This window comes from Typopeltis vanoorti, chromosome 19, assembly GCF_054136105.1.
Source record: "Typopeltis vanoorti isolate ZY-2024b chromosome 19, IOZ_Tvanoo_1.0, whole genome shotgun sequence".
NCBI classification, from domain to species: domain Eukaryota; kingdom Metazoa; phylum Arthropoda; class Arachnida; order Uropygi; family Thelyphonidae; genus Typopeltis; species Typopeltis vanoorti.
Genome location: NC_143567.1, coordinates 51162832 through 51183942, shown reverse-complemented (window position 1 = coordinate 51183942; position 21111 = coordinate 51162832). Strand labels below are relative to the sequence as shown.

Genomic DNA, 21111 nt, shown 5'->3' with positions numbered 1-21111 from the left:
ACCAAATTGTACTCTCTATTGGCTTAAAGCAATAGGGTACAAAGCCCCTGCTGTTTTCATCAGGGAACCAGGGCGAACAAGAACAGGCTCCAACTCAACATCTAGAAGAAGAACAATAAACCCAACATCAGAAGAACTGAAGATAGGAACCATCAATATAAGAGAGTATTAATGGAAAGGAAATCAAACTTCCAAAAGAATTGTAAAAGTAACACGTGGACAAGAAGACAAAAAAACTGGTGAGATATTACTAAATAATAAGTATAGGATGTTATATTCAGGCAATAATGGTCAAGGAAAGGAATGAGTAGCAATAGCATTCAACACCAAACACAAAGATAAACTTTTTGATTGGAAGGCAGTTTCAAGTAGAATTATGTGGGAAAATTTCAAAATGGGGAAATGGATAAGAAAACTTATTTGTGCCTATGGTACCACAGAAAGTTCTTCTAAGGAACAGGTGGAGGAATTTTTTTTTTTAGTCATTAGAACAGGCAGCTGACATAAAGAAAATGGAAAAAAGTGGTCCCTACTAGGTCTGAACAGCAGAAAAGAAAATGAATCCCATCTGACATAGGAGCATTTTGAGAAAATTTGGAGAAAAGGGCAAAGCTAATAACAATGGTAAGTATTTACTGGACTTCTGCTTGGGACACAGACTAGTCATTACTAACTCTGTGTTTCAACATGAAGATGTGCACAAGTTCACATAGAGAGAAGACACAAGAAATAAGAAAAGATTCATTTACTATGCTATTGTTGATAGTGATATCAAACTGATTCAGTATACAAAAGTGTACAGAGAATTGGAAGTGACCATTACTTAGTATTAAGCAGTATAAAAATGAATATCACATTGAAAAGAACAGTATGTAAGAAAGCTTTTAAAAGAATTGAAATTTGAGCAGCTTTTACAGATAAATTGTAGACTCGACTATACAAACATTGAAGGCAAAATGAAACAGATTGAAAATAAGAAACAATCGTTGGAGTCTCAGTGGCAAACTCTGAAGAAAAAGTAGAAGACATTGATTGACTCAGCTAGGGAGGTATGTAATGAGCTTGTCTGCAAGAACAGAAAAATAAGGTGGAAGAAGTTAAAGGAGCAGTCCTGGAAAAGAAGAAAGCATCCCAAAAGTTCCTAGCAAATAGGTCAGCAGATGCCCTAAAAGAATACAGAAAAATGTAAGAGAGCTAAGCTATGTGTAAAAGTAGCTAAACAAAAGTCAATGGAAGACTGGTAAGAATATTGAAAATATATGTCAGGAGGGTTGCAAAATGTTCTGAAGGTTATTGAAGAAGCTTAGAAATGGAGGAAAGAGTACTGTAAAAGGAATCAAATATGATAAAGGTGACATGAAAACTAAAGATAAGGATTCATAATAAAGAATTTATGGAGACATTAGAATAATTACTTTACTTAACATTAATCAAGTAAGAATTGATGTTTCGACCTCTGTATAGGTCATCATCAGGAAAACATACATATGTACAAGCTACAAGCTACATGACACAACGCGGCACTGTATAAAAGTAAAATGAATCTAAATGTTTGTTAATCATTTATCCTAGCCTGACTTCTGATGAGAAAAAAAACGGAACTACATTAAACAATTTCTAAAGTTCTTTCATATTGAGATTTTCTTCTGTCTAGGGGTTCTGGTTGCTATATGGGTCCTCCACATTCTTGGAAAAATTAATCCATCATTTTTGTTCAAATTTGGATAATGTTTCAGCATTTCACAAGCTTCTTTGAATTTCCTTTTAAACCAGGTTTTGGTGTGATGTAGGGACTTTGTGCCTTTCCAGTCAATTCTGTGGCATATTTGGAGCGTGTGGTCTGATAGGCCTGTTTTATCATAGTGGAAGTATTTAATGTGGCATTTGTGTTCATCTTTTCTGAATTAATAGTCGTCTATCTTTTTTTTCTGAAATGCCCCTAATGTAGGGTATGGCTATGTCTTGTAATCTTTTTTGCTTTCAATGGCATTTTTATGTGAACTGAAGGATGGATCTTGTGAACTGTTTTTTATTGTAGCCATTTTTTATAAAGGTTTGGTTAATTTCAAATTCTTGGTTCAGTGCTTGTTCATTGGAGCAAATTGTTAGTGCTCTGTGTTTGAGGGTGTTGATGACTCCTAGTTTTTGTGTTGGATGCTGGTAGAAATTTTTATGTATGTATTGGCCTGTATGTGTAGGTTTGCGGTAAACAGTGAAGGAGATGTACCCTGAGGGAAGATGTGTGACGTGTGTGTCTAGAAAAGGAAGAGAGTTGTTGTTTTTGATTTCAATGGTGAATTGGATACGTTTGCATTGGTTGTGCAGGTGGCTTAGGAATGTACTTAATGTTTCGTGGCCAAATGGTAAAAATATCATCCACATATCTGAGCCAGACTTTGGGCTTTAGGCTAGCCGAATGGAGAGCTCGTTACTCGAAGTCTTCCATGTAAAAGTTAGCTATTGGAGGAGAAAGTGGTAAGCCCATGGCCATACCTTCTTTTTGTAGGTAAAAATTATTTTGCCACACTCCGCTCCGGGTATTTCGTGTGGCAAAAATTATTTTTGCCACACGAAATAAAAAAACTTGAAATGTGGAAAGGCAGCTGGAGTAGATGATATTCAACCAGAAATGCTTAAGTATGGAGGTATAAAAGTTTTACAGTGGCTACACTGCATAATTTAGAGGGCCTTGTCAGAAGGTCAAATTCCCAATGTCTGGAGTAGAGCTCATAGTACCCATCTGTATAAAAAGAGAATAAAGTTGAATGTGAAAATTATGGAGGAATTTTTCTATGTTCAAGGTAAGATTTAAGCAAGCATACCTGAAAAAGAGGTTAAGAAAGATTGTGGAAGAGAAACTTGGAAAACAACAAGCTCAGTTCAGGCCAAATAGAGTTTGTCAAGATCAGATTTTCACTTTTAGACGAGCAGTTGAGAAATCTTGAGAATATGACAAGGATCTGTGCTCAAGTTTTGTAGATCTGGGAAAAGGCATATGACAAGGATCTGTACTCAAGTTTTGTAGATCTGGGAAAAGGCATATGACAAGGTAGCCAGAGAAAAACTTTTCAAAGCACTTCAGCTGTATGAGGTGAATGGAATACATTATACAGAGTAATACACAGTCTATATTTAAGTTGTCAGTCAGCAGTTAGAATTGAAGGAAATACAGGAAGATGGTTTGATGTGTAATCAGGTGTAAGACAAGGAGGCACATTATCTCCACTCTTTTTCATCATCTAATGCAGGGATTGATTCTCAACCTATGGTACGCGTACCACTGGTGGCACGTGAGCCCCTGCCTTACTGGTACATCTAATATCTTGAATTAAATATAGTGGTACGCCACTGGAAAAGGTTGAGAACCCCTGATCTAATGGATAACATTATGAAAGAAAGTGGCATTAGGCCTGATATTAGAATTGGAGTTGTCAAACTTAGCTCTTTGCATAAAGTTTGTTGTCTTTGCATTAAGTTTGTTGTACTTCTAAACACATCTAGTGCAAGTCTTCAGGATTCCCTAACTAAATTGAATAAAAGATGTAATAAATTTGGCATGAAAAAATAATAATACTATGAAACTAGGCAAGAGCATAGAAAACTTCAGCTGCATTCTGAATGGATATACTATAGAACAAGTAAAATATTTTAGCTATTTAGGCATATTTTTTAGTGAAGATGGCAAGTTAAATCAAAAGTAGACAACAAAATAAGCATATCTGGTATTTTTTCATTTTTTTTAATCTATTTTTTTATAATAGAGAGAGGGGAGTGTTTTATTATTATTATTATTATGGGCAACTCCAAGGAGTCCTTAGACTCATCAAGGGAGGCCCTAAACATCATATCAAGAATAACTATTCGGCATTCGCACAGTATCTATCATACTTTGCTTTGAACTCATTTACATGTTATGGCACCCACAACAAACTCTGGCAGCTTATTCCACTCATTCACCACTCTCCAAGTAAAAAACCTAGTTCTAACACCCTTGCCAACTACACTCTTGCTCAGTTTCCATGGATGGCCCCTAGTTCCCTCATCACCAGACCCGTTCTGAAAAATTTCCTCTGAATTAATCTTGTAAAAACCCTTCAGTAATTTGAATGTCTCATCATATCACCCCTTTTCCGCCTATCAACCAATTTCTGTAACCCACAGATCTTCAACCTGTTCTCGTAAGGTTCATTCCATAGACCAGCTATCATCTTGGTCACTCGCCTCTGGAATCTCTCTACCTCCTCCCCATCAAGAAGAAACCCAGGGCCCAGATCCGGGCACAGTAGTTAAGATGGGGTCTCATCAAAGCTCGATAACGAGGAACAATAACTTGCTTATCTCTGTTCGTCAAAGTGTTCTTCAGTAACCAAGTGATCTGCACCGGCCATATGTGCAATGCGTGCAACGCGCACAGGCGCCAAAGAGGAGGAAATACTTAAAAAAAAACGTTTTTTTAAAGTGATTTTTTATTGGAGGGGGGGGGAATAGGGATGCCAACTAAAGTTTTGCACACAGGTGCCGGACACTATTGGCGCGTCCCTGCACATTTGCTATGTGTCCCCTAAACTTCAACTCCCTATACACCAACACACCCAAATCTCTGCAAATCTCTGGCTTCATCAACCTCCTGGAGTACAGTTCCACCAACGTGATATACTGCTGCTAATCTTTTCACCCCAAAATGCAAAACCTTACATTTTTCCACATTAAATCGACATCCATTCTCCTTAGCCCAGTCCTCCAAACTATCCAAATCATCCTGCAAAATTTTGACATCCTGAGCATTCACTATTGCTCTATCCAACTTTGCATCATCCGCAAACAGATGCACAGTTCCTCTCAGATCCTTTCCTATATCATTAATGAACAAATTAAACAGTAGTGGTCCGAGAACAGAACTCTGTGGCACACCACTTGTCATAGGCTGCCTTTTGGACTCTACTCCAATAAATCACTCTCCATCAACCACCCTCTTATCCATCTCACCAGCCCTATATCTATCCCCATGTGCTGCAGTTTACTGATTAGAATTCCATATGGTATCCTAGCAAAGTCCAGCAGCATCACTGTAAATCCATTACCCTTATCCGGTTCAGCCTTCACTGTATTATAAAACACGAGCAAGTTACTGAGACATGATCTACCCTTCCCAAAACCATGCTGTCCTCCATACACCATCCCATTTTCATCTATCCATTCCTATATTTTGCTCTTGACTAATATCTCCAAAACCTTGACAATGATTCCTGATATGCTGATCAGTTGGTAATTTGCAACAGCAGTCTTGGAACTTCCTTTATGCAATGGAACTATTTTCTCCTCTTTCCATCCACTTGGGACTAGCCCAGAGCTGAAACTTAAATTAAACAGTATGGTCAAGGGAACTGACAATTCCTTTGCCACTTCACGTAAGAAATACCACTTCACTTCTCGAGCTGGTATACCATCCAATCCCACAGATGTATTTACATTAAGGTTCTGTAATATACTGTTCACCTCCATTTCATTCACTTCAATTCCTGTATCGGCCATTGGTTCCCTCATTCCTGCAATATCACAGCCTGGATGATATACTCTTGCAAATTGTTCACTTAGTAATTCTACTATTTTCATCTGATTCAGTTACCTCCCTGCCATCGGCATTCCTTAGAATCATTTCATCGTATACATTTTTCTTTTCACTTTAGCTAGCATTGCTAATTTACTTTCATAATCTGCTTTTGTTTTTCTTACCACACTAGTTACCCTTCTGGCCTGTGCTTTGTACTGTTCATATGCCTGCAGGTCACCTTTCTCCTTAAATTTCATCCACAATTGTTTCTTTTTTTGCAGATCAAGCTTAATGGTGTTATTCATCCATTTAACTCCCACTTGATTTACTCTCCGGACTCTAGGTATACAGTCAGCTATTACCTCCCTCAAACGCTCCTTAACCACTTCCCATGGACTATCAACTTCCAGCCCTTGCATTTTAACATGCCATGGCACTGATCCAAGCAATCTTCTAATCTCGTCATACTTACCAGCCCAGTAATTCCACATGTACCCTGTCTTAATTGAAAATTTCGCACATTTAGCCACTTCCCAGGTCAAGACCTTATGAACACTCCCAATGACTGACAATATGGTCATATTCATAATAGTCAGTTTATCAGATGTAATTACTAGGTCAAGTACTCTTGCTGGTCATTACATGCTGTTTCAGGTAGTTATCCCCTTAGTAACTGCATAAAATTCATTTCCTTCCTCCCATTAGTCCTCTCCTCCCTCCAATCAATGTTACCATAGTTGAAATCCCCCCCCCCCCATAATAATTACCTTTCCTCCACTCATTGGGTCTATTTCCCTATGCAAGCTGTCTCCATCATCTATTCCATCGCCTAGTCTATAGCAGCACCCAACATGTAAATTTTGTTCTGCTGACCTCAATCTCACACCAGATGCCTTAAATGTGCTGTTTTCATTATCCTGAAGTTGAACTTCTATTCTCTTTGGCTGCAGTTCATCAGCTATCATCAATAACACTCCTCTCCCCCATTCTTTTCTCTCTGTCTTTCCTGAACACACCATACTCCTCACATTCTATCCTACTAACTATATCATCTTCTGTTAGCCATGTCTCACTAATGCCAATAACCTGTGGGCTAGGAAGAACTAACCAAGGTCAAAAATTCCTCCTTATTCCAAATACTCCTGGCATTAGTGTACATATAAAGCGCAGAGGTCCCCTAGCCCCACCCCTATTTTGATGCCTTATACTAACTATCCCATTTTGGTTTGTTATCCTTCATCCTAACTCAGGCACATTCTTACAGTCAACTGCCTCACTGATGTCTGCATGTCTATTTAACAGCATCTCCACCCTCCCTAAAAGCTTTAGTTTCCTTGATTCTGCACATTGGCTTTCACTTCATTCAGCAACAATTTTTCCAGTCTCCTAACACCAAATCCATTCAGATGCAAACCATCCTTCTTGTATAAGTCCTTTCGCCTATCAAACTCACTCCACGCATTCCACCAACTCCACACCACTCTTCCTGCATAACCTACACATAGAGTCATTCGCAATTATGGCCCTCCTTGTCAACTATACTCTGTCATACCACGGCAACTGACTAACTATCTTAACTCTCTCACTCTTTCCTTTTGCTACCTCTAGTAATTCTTTCAAGTCCTCTCTCTCATAGCAAATATTTCATCTTTTAAATCACATCTTCTGGTCACTACTATCATTTCTTTCACCTTATGCTTCTGTGCTCTAATAGTCTCACTTACATTATTAATTTTCGCTCCCGGAAAGCACGATTTTGTCAAACTCTTATCTATTACACCTTTTACTACTGAATCACCATATAACACTTGCTTCTTTTTTCTTTCACTCCCGATCATGTTCTCATGTATCTTATCATGCACTTGCTTCTTTTTGTTAGCTGATCCACCTGGTAGACATTTTTGTAATCGCTCCAGCTGCCACTTCGCCCTATGCTATCTGTAATACTCCGTGCAACCGAGCTATCTCCCTCATTGCAGCTAACTCTTCATTTTTTTTATCAGTCAAACCATTCTCTCGCTCTGTACTTTTACTTTCACCATCAACTGTATCACTTTTAAACTCACTCTCTATGCTATCTGGCGTTACATCACAATTTTCTATCGCATTCTAACTTTTGGCAAAAAGTCAGAAAAAGTCAAAAGTTGCATTCTGGCAAAAACAATAGTTTCACTATTGTTTTTGCCTAACCTCAATATTCAGCAAAAATGCTGGTTTTAGTTTTTCTCTGCTAACACTGTCTTTCTCTTTTAAATAATATATTTGCCATCTCTCCTGCCATATGCCTTCAGCAATCACAATGATACATATACCATATTTTTCCGTGTATAAGACGATACTTTTTTCTAAAATTTTTAGACCAAAAATTGGGGGTCATCTTATACATGGGGGGGGGGGGGGGGTAACTGGTTGAGAGACCTGCGGTTGTCTTGGCGAAACTGCCAGTACCTCTCATCTAACAAGCTTCCACCAATCACTAGCCTTTGTTAACTCTGTCAATTGACATCATTAACGGCTGATTCTGAATAAACCAATCAGAACTCTAAAAGCATTCATACGTCTGCAACTCATTGGCGGGATAAGTTAACGCATTAACAATATTTTGAGCACTAGCCAATAAAAATGTCCGAAAATAAAAAACTATTGTCATATTCTTCAAAATTCAAGTTAAAAGTCATTAAATATGCGAAAGAAAATGAAAATAAAGCTTCCGAGAGACAGTTTGGACCTCCTCCCACTCAGTGTATGATTAGACAGTGGAGAAAACATGAAGAACAACTACTCAAGATGCCAAAAAAAGAAGAGGACCTTAAGGAAAAAAACAGCAAAATGGCCAAACTTGGAGCAGAGGCTTAAGACTTTGATTATGGAGCAGTGCCAGAGTGGGATATGTGTGTCAACCAAGCTTATTCAATATGAGGCAAAAAGGTTTGCAAGAGAAATGAACATTGTTGATTTCACAGGAAAGGCAAAATGGTGCTTCAACTTCATGAGGAGAGAAGGGTTGACCTTGAGAAAACGAACTAAGTTAGCCCAGAAAATGCCACCAGCTTATGAGGATAAAATCCAACACTTTTATTCCTGTGGCATAAAACTTTGGAAAAAAATATGCTTTTGAACTAAGTCGGATTGCAAACATGGATGAGGTCCCTCTCAATTTTGATGTGCTTTCCAACAGATCTGTTGATATGAAAGGGGTTAAAAAAAGTGGAAATCAAAACAAGTGATCATGAAAAGACACACTGTACTGCTGTCCTTTCATGCTGTGCAGACGGTATACCAAAAACTGCCTTCTATGCTCATTTTTAAGAGGAAAATGTATCCTAAAGAGAGCATACCACCTGGCGTTCTTGTTCCAAGTTCATGAGAACGGCTGGATGAATGAAGAGATAATGGCTATTTGGTTTGCAAAGATTTGGTCCAGAAGACCAGGAGGGCTCTTGAAGAGGCCAGCTCTGTTCGTGTTTGATCAGTTCCAAGCACATTTAACAGAAAAGACAAAAAGGGTTGCAGCAGATTTGCAAACACAGCTAGCAGTTATTCTTGGTGGACTTACATGTCAGCTCCAGCCACTAGATATTTCTATCAACAAGCCCTTCAAAGTTCTGATGAAAGAAGAATGGAAATAAATGGATGCTAAAAGAAGGTAATAACTTGACACTGACAGGAAGAGTGAAAAAACCAACTATTACTGAGGTATGCAAATGGGTCCTAAACTCATGGAATGGAGTCAAGCAAGAGGTGGTTGTGAAGTCCTTTAAGAAATGTGGAATCAGCAATGCTGGATGGAACTGAAGATGATCTCATATATATAGACAGTGATTCAGAAGACAGCAGTCATACAGTAGAGGTTGAAGAAAGTAATATGTCTGGAACTAATAGTGATGAAGAAAATGAAATGCCCGGAACTGAGGGTGATTCATAATTTCTTAGTATGTATCTTAAAAATATTACCTAATTACTAAATATACTTTGAATATTTAAAAAAATATCAAATGTGTTCTGTGTTATGTTTAAAATATTGATTTCTTAATTTTGGGTTCAAAAAAGTAGGGTTCGTCTTATACAGTGGTGGCTCGTGTCTTGAAATCATAGGGATGCTGCAACTTTCGAAATATACATACACACTGTAAGTACAGTGTATATACGTGTTTGGATAAAATATCAAAATTATGGTAAAAATTTTTAAAAAAAATTAAACATGAAAAAATATTGTTTATTATCGATAAAAAAAAGTTTGGTATAATTCAAAATTATTTAAAAATAAAATCCATTATCATAACTCCAATAATGTTCTAAAATAAAAGCTATAACAAATGTTATGTCTTTAATTGTAATGTCGAAATATTTAAAGAGAGGGAGTAAACACAATAAGCACTACGAACACTCTACTACTGGCGTAAACTGCATATAAACAACTGGAACTGTGCAACGGACACTACCGCATTATACTAATAGCTCACATCTCACTATGACGTGCATATTCTTGCACGCGTAGTAATGTGACACTGTGGAAAACACAGTGCTGTTAGCGTCCTTTGCCCTCCTAAGTGCTACAAGATGGATTTTTATTATTTTTTATACAAAATAAGAGAATTGTATAGGATTGTTGATGATAAAAATTAAATATTACAAGCAAATATAAATAAATTAATAAATAAATATATTTATGTTTCAAGAAAAATTGGGGGTGCTGCAGTTCCGCAGTGCTTATGCATGAGCCACCCCTGGTCTTATACATGGGGGCATCTTGTACATGGAAAAATATGGTGTGTATATATATATATATATGTATAGAGAGAGAAAGAGAGATTGAAAATTAACTCATATGTATTTCATTGTGCACCACACAAATTTTTCTTTTGTTCTCACATCTGTTCAATAGTGAACTTCTTAGACATGTGGACTATCAGCTAATCAGTGCCCACCAACGTGGATTTCACCAATCAAGATGCACAACAGATCTCCTTACCTACATCATCCACTTCTGAATACATAGTGTGGAAAGTTTGTGGAGAAACATTCTGTTGCACTTGATATTTCCAAGGCATTTGGAAATGTCAAGTGCAACAGGGGGTTTCTTAGATAATTGCCATCTTATTATTACTATTATTACGGGCAACTCCAGGGAGTCATTGGACTCATCGAGGGAGGCCCCAAATCATATTCATCACAACTATTTGACATTCATACAGTATCTATCATACCTCGCCTTAAACTCATTCACTGTCACAGCATCCACCACAGACTCAGGGAGCGCATTCCACTCATTCACTACTCTAAAAGTAAAGAACCCAGCTCTAACACCTTTACTAACCACACTTTTGCCCAGTTTCCATGGATGTCCCCTAGTCCTCCCACAACCAGCCCTGTTCTCAAAAATATCTTCTGAATTAATTTTATAGAAACCCTTCAGTAATTTGAATGTCTTAATCATATCTCCCCTCCTCTGCCTATCAACCAATTTTTTCAACCCACAAATCCTCAACCTGTTCTCATACGGTTCATTCCACAGACCTGCTATCATCTTGGTCACTCGCCTCTGGATCCTCTCCACCTCCTCCCCATCAAGAAGAAACCTAGGTGACCAAATCTGAGCACAGTAGTCTAGATGGGGTCTTATCAACGCTCGATACAGAGGAACAATAACCTGCTTGTCATCGTATTCTTCAGCAACCAAGTGATTTGATGAGCTGTTTTGGTCACTTTTGCAATGTGTCCCCTAAATTTCAATTCCTTATCTACCAACACTCCTAAATCTCGTGCCTCATCAATTTCCTGGAGCACTGTTCCACCAATGCAGTAAACTGCCGCCAATCTTTTCACCCCAAAATGCATAACCTTACATTTTGCCACATTAAACTGACATCCATTCTTCTTAGCCCAGACCTCCAATCTATCCAAATCATCCTGCAAAATTTTGACGTCATCTGCATTCACTATTGCCCTACCCAACTTCGCATCATCCGCAAACAAATGAACTGTTCCTCTCAGATCATTTCCTATATCATTTATGAACAGATTAAACAGCAGTGGTCCAAGAACAGATCCTTGTGGCACACCACTAGTCACAGGCCGTCTTGTGGACTCTACTCCCGAGTAAACCACTCTCTGATATCTCTCCGTCAACCACCCTCCTATCCATCTCACCAACCCTATGTCCATTCCCATATGCTGCAATTTACTGATTAGAATTCCATGTGGAATCCTGTCAAAGGCCTTGGCAAGGTCCAGTAGAATCACCGTAAACCCATTACCCTTATCCAGTTCAGCCGTCACTGTGTTATAATACGTGAGCAAGTTACTGAGGCATGACCTACCCTTCACAAAACCATGCTGTCCCCGATACAGTATCCCATTTTCTTCTATCCAATCTTGTATTTTCCTCTTGACTATTTTCTCTAAGACTTTGACAATGATTCCTGATATGCTAATCGGTCGGTAATTTACTACAGCAGTCTTGGAACCACCTTTATGCAGTGGAACTATTTTCCACTCTTTCCACCCGCTCGGGACTAACCCAGACCCGAGACTCAAATTAAACAAAATGGTCAAGGGTACTGACAATTCTTTAGCTGCTTCATGTACAACACAAGCTGGTATACCATCCAATCCTGCAGATGAATTGACATTGAGGTTTTGTAATAGACTGTTCACCTCAACTTCATTCACCATAATTCCCGTATAAGCTGTTTGTTCTTCCATTTCTGCAATGTCACCACCTTGATGATATACTCTTGCAGAGTGCTCACTCAGTAATTCTACTATATCAACTGATTCGGTTACCTCCCTATCATCGGTATTCTTTAAAATCAATATGCCGTATACATTTTTTCTTTTACTTGCAATGTATAAAAAAACTATTTGGGATTCTCTTTAGCCTGCATGGCTAATGTTCTTTCATAATCCACTTTTGCTTTTCTTACCACACTCGTCACCCTTCTGGCCTGTGCTTTATACCGTTCATGTGCCTGCCGGTCACCCTTCTCCTTAAATTCCCTCCATAGTTGTTTCTTTTTTTGCAACTCAAGCTTAATGGTGTTATTCATCCATTTAACCCCTACTTGATTTATTATTCGGACTCTAGGTATACAGTCAGCCATTGCTTCATGCAAGCACTTCTTAACTACCTCCCATGCACTATCAACTTCTAGTCCTTGCAGTTGTACATGCCATGGCACTGAACCAATCAAACTCCTAAGCTTGTCATACTTTCCAGCCCGATAATTCCACATGTACCCTGTCTTAATTGAAAATTCTACACCTTTAGCCACCTCCCAAGTTAAGACCCTATGATCACTCTCACCGATTGGTGGCAATGTGGTCATATTTGTTACAGCCAAATCCTCAGATGTAATTACTAGGTCAAGCACTCTCTGATCCCTAGTATTTTCCATTACATGCTGTTGCAGATAGTTATCCCTTAATAACCGCATAAAATCCAGTTCCTTCCTCCTGTGTGTCCTCTCCTCACTCCAATCAATGCGACCATAGTTGAAATCTCCCATAATAATCACCCTCCTTCCACCCATTTCTTCTATTTGCTTGTGCATACTGTCACCACCATCTTTTCCATCACCTGGTCTATAGCAGCACCCAATTGTATATTTAGTTCTGCTAGTCACAATCTCACACCAAATGGCCTCAAATGTGCTCTTTTCTCTATCCTGCAATTCAACTTCTATTCTCCTTGGCTGGAGCTCATCAGCTATCATCAACAATACTCCTCCCCTCATTTTATTCACTCTGTCATTCCTGAACACACTATACCCATCACATTCAATCCCACTAGTTATATCATCTACAGTCAGCCATGTTTCACTAATACCTATAACCTGTGGTCTGGATGTGCCAACCATGGCCAAAAACTCTTCCTTCTTGTTCCTAATACTCCTAGTATAGTGTACATGAATTTAAGACCCCCATTAGCCCCAACCCTACCTTGATGCCTTATATTAACTATCCCACTCAGATTTGTTGTCCTTATTTGCTCTGGCATATTATATTCATTCTTACATTCAACTGACTCCATAAGGACTGTATCTCTACTCCCCCCCCCTAACAAATCTAGTTTCCCTGAATTTGCACATCCACTACATTCAGCAACACTTTCTCAAGTCTTCTTACACCGTAACCATTCAAATGCAAGCCATCCATCTTATATAGATCCTTTCGCCCATCAAACTCACTCCACAAATTCCACACCACTCGTCATACATAACCCACGCATAAAGTCATTTGCAATTATGGCCCTCCTTTTAAACATTTCACTGTCATACCGTGGCAAAAGACTAATCATTCTAACTCTCTCACTCTTTTCTTTTGCTACCTCAAACAATTCATTCAGGTCTTCTATCATTTCCATTTTATCTCCTTTCAAATCATTCGTACCTGCCACAACAATCATTTCTTTCACCCTTTCCTTTTGCTCTCTAATAGACGCAGTTACGTCCTTTATGGTCGCACCAGGTTGGTACGATTTTGTCAAATCCTCTACTAACACACCTCGTACTAACGAGTCTCCATACAGCACTCTATCCTTCATTTTGTTCATGTTCACATTCATACGTCTATTTTTCCTGTCATACCTTTTATTATTGGTTGGTTCATTCAGTCTACTTTTGTTCATGCACTCTAGCTGCTGTTTTGCTCTTTCTATCGCACTATTCAACAACGCGATCTCACTCAGTTATGGTCTGCCTTCCTTCCTTTCTAATTGGATTGCCAAGTTTCTCTCAGGTCATTCACTTCATATAATGGTGAATGACCTGAGAGAAAACAGGGAATCCAATTTTTCTTTATTTTTGATAGGATTTTCCTATTATTGGAGGGATTCCACAATGGTATACCAACACTACTATATGGAAATGAAATTTAGAACAATAAAACAGATAGATGAGCAAAAATTAATATTAAGCAGATGAAATGAAATTTATGAGATAAACAGCAGAATGGACTATTTAAATGAATAGCTATTCTAAAGAATCAGTAATATAAAAAAGTATACATGCAATCGAATGGAATATGTTAAAAAATGCAAAGAAAAAGATTGCTCAGACAAATACTTTGATATAAACTATTCAGAAAAAAGAAGACCAGGTTGTCCTCTTGTAAATTGTTGTTTAGGAGAGAAATATCATTAACCCTTTAACTGCTATGGTCGAATTAACTCTAGTGCGGAAAAAAAAGGCAACCTTGCTACAATCGAGTTAACTTGGTCGATGAAAAATCGATTTAACCTCGAGTTTCATCCCGCATACAGACAAACCAGAACACACACAATTTACAGACAAAAAATACTAGTTGTGGTGGAGGGCGGTAGATGCCGTTAATGTGAATGATTGGTAGTAGAGGTTCGGGTAGAGACTGAGAGTTGTACTGTAGGTTTCCTCCTGCGTTGAGTCTCTGGACTTCTTGGAGGTGTCACGAATAATACTAATATGCAGCACAATGCATAAACCACGTGACTGCGGGGATTTCCGTAATGTCACAGTATGGCATCTACTAGTAAATATCCGCGTTATCTTACTGATGATCAAATTGATGAATTGTTAACAACAAATGAGTCGGGAGAAGAATCGTCCGTGTTAAATGAATTATGTACTTCAGATGAAGAAGATCCTGGTGATTCCACATAAATTAATGTGTGTAATTTGCTTAATCAAATGAACACCCCTTGATTATGCAAATTTTATAAAACGCTATTATTGTCATTTTTGTGAGTGAACAATGTATATCAAGAATGTATGATGCTGTTCGGACTTCTTACTTCAGTAAGAATTTTAATTGATTTTATTTATACATTTTGCAAAATTAATTCAGCACATGGTACAATGTCAGTAGAATATAAAATCAGCAGTTAAAGGGTTAAGAGCAAAAAATTAAAAGTTGAAAGATTTATTCTATGAAGTAAATATATTTTACTCTAAAACTAGGCATTGTCAAAAATATGAAATTATGTAAAGATTTTTAATTTTTTTTATATGGCAAGTGATTTGGTTGAATATATAGGTTATTTACTCTTCTCTTGCCAAGCTTAATTAGAAGTAGTATGCAATAACTCCTTAAAATTTAAGGTACTACTGCCTATTACTATTACTACTTCTCTCTCTCTCATTTGACAGACAAGTAATAGATTATAGTTCTATGAAATGAGCAAGACATTATCTTCTATAAAACTGTGAATGATTTTGGCAATCATTTTGAAGAAAATCAGTAACAAATATACAGAATAAAATAAATGAAGAACAGACCTTTGGAGACATGTGATCATAAATAATGACAGATTTATTCATATAAGATAAGAATGAATGAATAGAATAATTAGTAGTTATTTATTTTATAGTCCATAGGTAGACAGATTGTTAATCATCTTATCACTGAGAACGAGTTGCATATTGAATTATTTCTCCATTTTGTAGAAAATTTTCTTGATTCTATTCTGTATGCATCCCTGTAATTAGTATCAAATGAAACATTTGGATGTAAAAAAAAAATAACTTATAAATTTTCTATGAAAAAAAGGTAATATTTTACGTTAAGCATTTACATTTTTCTGAACACTCTTTAAACACCTTTAGCCATAGATTATAGTTCCCAATTAAACATGAGAAAGATAAATTGATAATTTTTTTAAAGTTAGCCTTAACTAGATCTGCTTGTCATGCACTAAAGTATACCACAAACCTACAAATATTGACAATTACTGCACTTTAATTCTGATCACCTGTACTATATAAAATAATCTGCCATATTAACATAATTTTTCAATGTATACAAATACTCATTATTCATCATGGCTTTAAACCGAGAAATTACGTGTTCTTTAAAATCACATGTAATTGAATATTTAACGTGGTTTAATATCCCTATACCTAACTATGTACTACAATCCAAACACAACCCTCAAATTGGGAAGATTGAAATTGTTGACTTCCAAAACAATGAAAGCAGAGTACTGTGCTTTGGGGGGTCCTGGCTAAAGCCTCTTGTGCCAGGCACAAGAGGCTTTAGCCAGGACCCCCCAAAATTAGTGCCAATTTTCAAAAAATTTTCACATTTGATGTCAGTAGATGCCGTATAGTCACTCCCATACCTCACCGGTTTTGGGAGTGAAGCCTTCTGCTAGAAGAAGTGGTAGGGTCACAGATGCCCTTTTCACACAGAATTAATAGGACAATCACAAACATCCATGATAGATTTCAAACCCGAAGCCTCTTGGCTGGAGACTGGATACGCTAGCCACTCAGCCAACCAGGCCAGTTTAAGGGCTCCAAAGTAATGGATTCAGATCAGCATTTCCTAAAGTGGAAACAGTACTGAAAATTTTTGTAACAATGCCCATTAATAATGCTAGTGGTCAACATTCATTTTCTCTTCTTAAAAGAGAGAAAAATTATTTACGAAACTCTTTGCATCAAATGGAAATGTAAAGGATGAAATGTAAAATTTATCACTATTATTTATTGAAAAGAATGTTGTGAATAATTTGAATTATGATGATATTATTGATACATTTGCGAAAGAGAAGTCTAGAAAAAAGCATTTGTAGTGTTGTTACTTAGCATAAATTTTTTTAATAAATGTAATAAATGTGTTTTGTATATATTGATTGTTTTTGTCTTTATTCATTGTGTAAGGGAGGGAGCACTCAGGTCCCGAAAAGTGTGGTCCTGAATGCATTGCTATAAACACAAAAAGACAATATCTGACCTCTCCCTCATTGCAGTTAACTAAAATAAATTGCTTTCCACTACTTGCACATAACAAGCTCACATCTAGCTTTCACATTCTCCACTATCTGAATGATTTCTCTGAAATAGCCAGTGCACCATCATACTACTGACTTGTCATGCATTCTTGCAAGGTTCAGGGGATTTTTTTTCCTTCTCAAATCAATGGTTTTTGAGTCTTTTATTATTATTATTATTATTATATCTCCTATTTTTGTCCCAAGTAGTGTACAGGCCATGGTGATAGCTCAACATGATTAAGTTTACATTATTATTAATCTCCTATCAAAAATTTTTCTCCAAATTAGTCTATTACTTATCAGCACTCCAATATCATCATATCTAACATTTCTGTCTTCTAAGACACTTCTAATTGGATTAATCCATCTAGTTCTTGGTCTTCCTCTACGTCTCATTTCTGGAATCTTGGCATCAGACATCTGTTTTGCTAACCTTTTCTCTTCCATTAGCCCTACTGACACATTCTTGAATGCTAACATCAAGTTCCTTCCTAATGTCTTCACTTTTAATATGATTCTGCCATTGATGCCATCTGTTCAGGCTTTTCTAATTTTTCTCATAACTGTCATATCTGTAGTCTCTAATCTTTGATAAAGTACTTTATTTCTAATCCAACTATGACATTCATAACTTAATGCTGGTTTGAACAATGTCTTATACTTCTAATTTAATGTTTTGACTGATTTCTCTCTTATTCCACATAAATTTATTCAACTGTTCACCATCATATCAGGCTATTCTCTTGTCTATTTCCAAATTTAATTTGCCATCATCTAAAAAGGTACCTAGATAACTGAAAGATTTTAACTATTCTATAATTTTACCACTGAGAATGCTGCTGAAGTTTCTATGCTCCTGCCTGTTTTTATAGTTTTGGTCTTTTTATTGCTAATTTTCATCTCAAATTTGCTACAGCAGACATTCAATTTAGTTAGAGAGTCCTTGTGATTTACATTGGAAGTGTTTATGAGTACAACATCATCTGCATAAAGTAAACAGTTAATTTTGATATCTCCAGTTCTAATATTAGGTGCAATGCCACATTCTTTCATAATGCAATTCATAGATAATAAATAAGAGTGGATAATGTGCATCGTTTCACTTGTTGCGTCACGCCATCCTCCTGTATTTCCTTCATTTCTAAGTGGCTGACTCACAACCTAAATATAGAATATGTATTTTGCATGCATGATATTCTATTTATCCACTATAATTGTAGTGTTTTGAAAAGCTTTTCTCTGGACACCTTGTCATATTCTTTTCAGATGTATAAAATTTCAGCAGAGATCATTGTTATATTCCTATGACATTCTTAAGAACCTCTGTTTGGTCTGAACCCAGCTTGTTCTGTAAAATCTCACATGATTAACTATGTATCATGTTCATTTTACAAGTTTTCTCTAAAGATAAATATATATATAAAGATTTGTCATTGTGCATAAAATTACCAAAAATCCTTTGTATGTAATAATTTTATTATAAAACTGTGTTAATCAAATGTGTATTGCACAAACTGATGTCATTGTGTCCCGATGTTAGAGAATTTCCTTATATGGAAATTTGTCATGCATGCATTACTACGCAGAGTCCAGGGCCTATATAAGCTCTCATGTCTCGAAGGAGAGCATCTTGGGCTTATTTTTTGAGTCCTGTTCCTTCCCTGGGTCCACCGCCATGTGAGGGCATTTGGCTGTTGCTGGAACATCTTGCGTCAGGAGGTCAGAATTAGTCTCCACAAAGAGCTCATCAAAAAGGCATTCGCCGAACTTCCGAGGCCACCATGTTGCTGAGTACTAGAGTCTGAAGGTAAAAGAATATTGACGACAGAAGACAATGAAAAATGGCGGGAAAGAAGAAAGAAAGGGAATTTCAACAAGTAGACAAAGGAATAAATTAAGGACTGTAGTGAATGAAAGAAGTATATGATGTGTAATTCATTGTAAGTATGAAGAAAGATATGCAAGTACTTTGGAACAAATCACATTCTGTGTTTTGTTCCACAGTTAATTGTATTAATGTGAATATTATCAGTGTAAATGAATAAATACCTATTCTAAGAGTCATCTTATTGCTGTATGTAGTAAACATAAATTGTTTTTGACCGAGCATATGCTTGACAAGTTTAATGCTTAATGGGTAAGCATGACTAGTAAGAGTATAAGAGTACATGAAGTTGTGTTTAGATTATAAGATAGAATTTTAGGAGAGCTAAAGTAGAATTACTTGTAACTATCTAATACTTGAAACTTCATTGCATCCAATATTCATATGTAAATTGGATTGTGTAAATAGACTTCTTGATTTGATTAAAATTAGTTTGTGAACAATACACTGAGACTATTTTGTCAATGCACTAATTTGAAAACTACAAACCTGAATATATCTGACTAATAAGGGGAAGGTATTTATAATATTCTAAATGATAAAGTTAAGCCATGACTGATATAATTTAAAGGTCAGAGTCAACGGGGACAAGCATCTACTTTATCTTTGTTTATAATTCTTACAAACTCGCACTCAATAAGTAGTTTAACTGGTGCAGTCGGAAATCAAATAATTCGTTCAATTACAGAGTGTGAGCAAAAGTAAGAAACTCGAGGCTTAAAGTAAGATAAAAGATGACAAAAATTGCAGACAAAATATAACAGTTCCTCTCCAGGTTTCTCTTCTGCAATTTTTTTCAGCACCATTTTTCAAGTATGCTTGCATAAATCTTACATAGAGCACTTAGTAGAGAAACTTCTCTATATTTCTTACATTCATCTTTATTCTATTTATTTTTACTTATTTTTTTTTTAATAGATGAGAACTATTGGATGTCTCCTCAAACCATCTGGAATTCAACCTTCTAACCAGGCTTGAATATAACATCGTATACTTATATTTAGTAAGATCTCACCTGTTTTTGTCTTAGTAATGCCAGTTACGTCCACATAACACTTTTCCATTTCTTCTGCAAGTTGGATTTCTTTTCCATTAATACTACTCATAGTTTCTATATTCGGCTTTGAAATAATGCTGGATCTAATATCCACTTGATTTTTATAAATTTTGCATCATCGAACTGAAACCTTTTAGTTCTTTATTTTAGTAAAAATTACTTATGTTGATTCCTTTCTTCAGCTTTTCTGATGTTGTGCTTGTCCTTTGTCTAGATGTTAAAATTTTGTTCCATTAGCTGACTTTTCACTGTTTAGCCTGGTTTCCTGATTGAAACAGTCTGGTAATGCACCCAACTGGCATGAAATCTCATTATGCTGTGTTTCTTATTTAATGTTAATGACTAGTCAATATCCTGATCAGAAATTCATTCAGTACTTATCATTATTATTAGCCTTACCATTTTCTCCAAATTTTCCCATAATGTTTCTATATGACTGGTGCTATTCATTTCCTACTCTGCTGTTTAGATCTTTAACAAGAACCTCTTTTTCCATTTTCCAGTTCTTGTGCAAGTTGGATTTCCTTTCCATTAATACTACTTGTGTTGATAGTTTCTATCTTCAATTTTTCTGAAGTTGGTTTGTCTTCTTCTTATAAATGTTAAGCTGGAGTTGTTCCTGTAACTGACTTTTCAATGTTCGCCTTGGTTCTGTAACGAAAACAGCAGAGGCTTTTGTTTAACTGGGTAACATCCCAGCTAGCATGAAATCTTGTTATGTTGTACCATTGTATGTATTTCTGGTTTAAGTCACTAGAGCTTAAAATTTGGTCATCTAAGTCCCAAATTGCCAGCCCATCCTTATTCATTCAGTAACCAGTGGATACCTACTAACAGGGAGCACCACATGGACTTGAGTAATGGAC

General features: G+C 36.6%; 1 protein-coding gene across 2 annotated transcripts in view; it reads left to right on the top strand.

Moving 5' to 3' along the window:
• tefu (Serine/threonine-protein kinase tefu) overlaps nucleotides 1-21111 on the top strand; it is a 409445-nt gene that overhangs the window by 129334 nt on the left and 259000 nt on the right. The gene's annotated exons all lie outside the window — the stretch shown is intronic.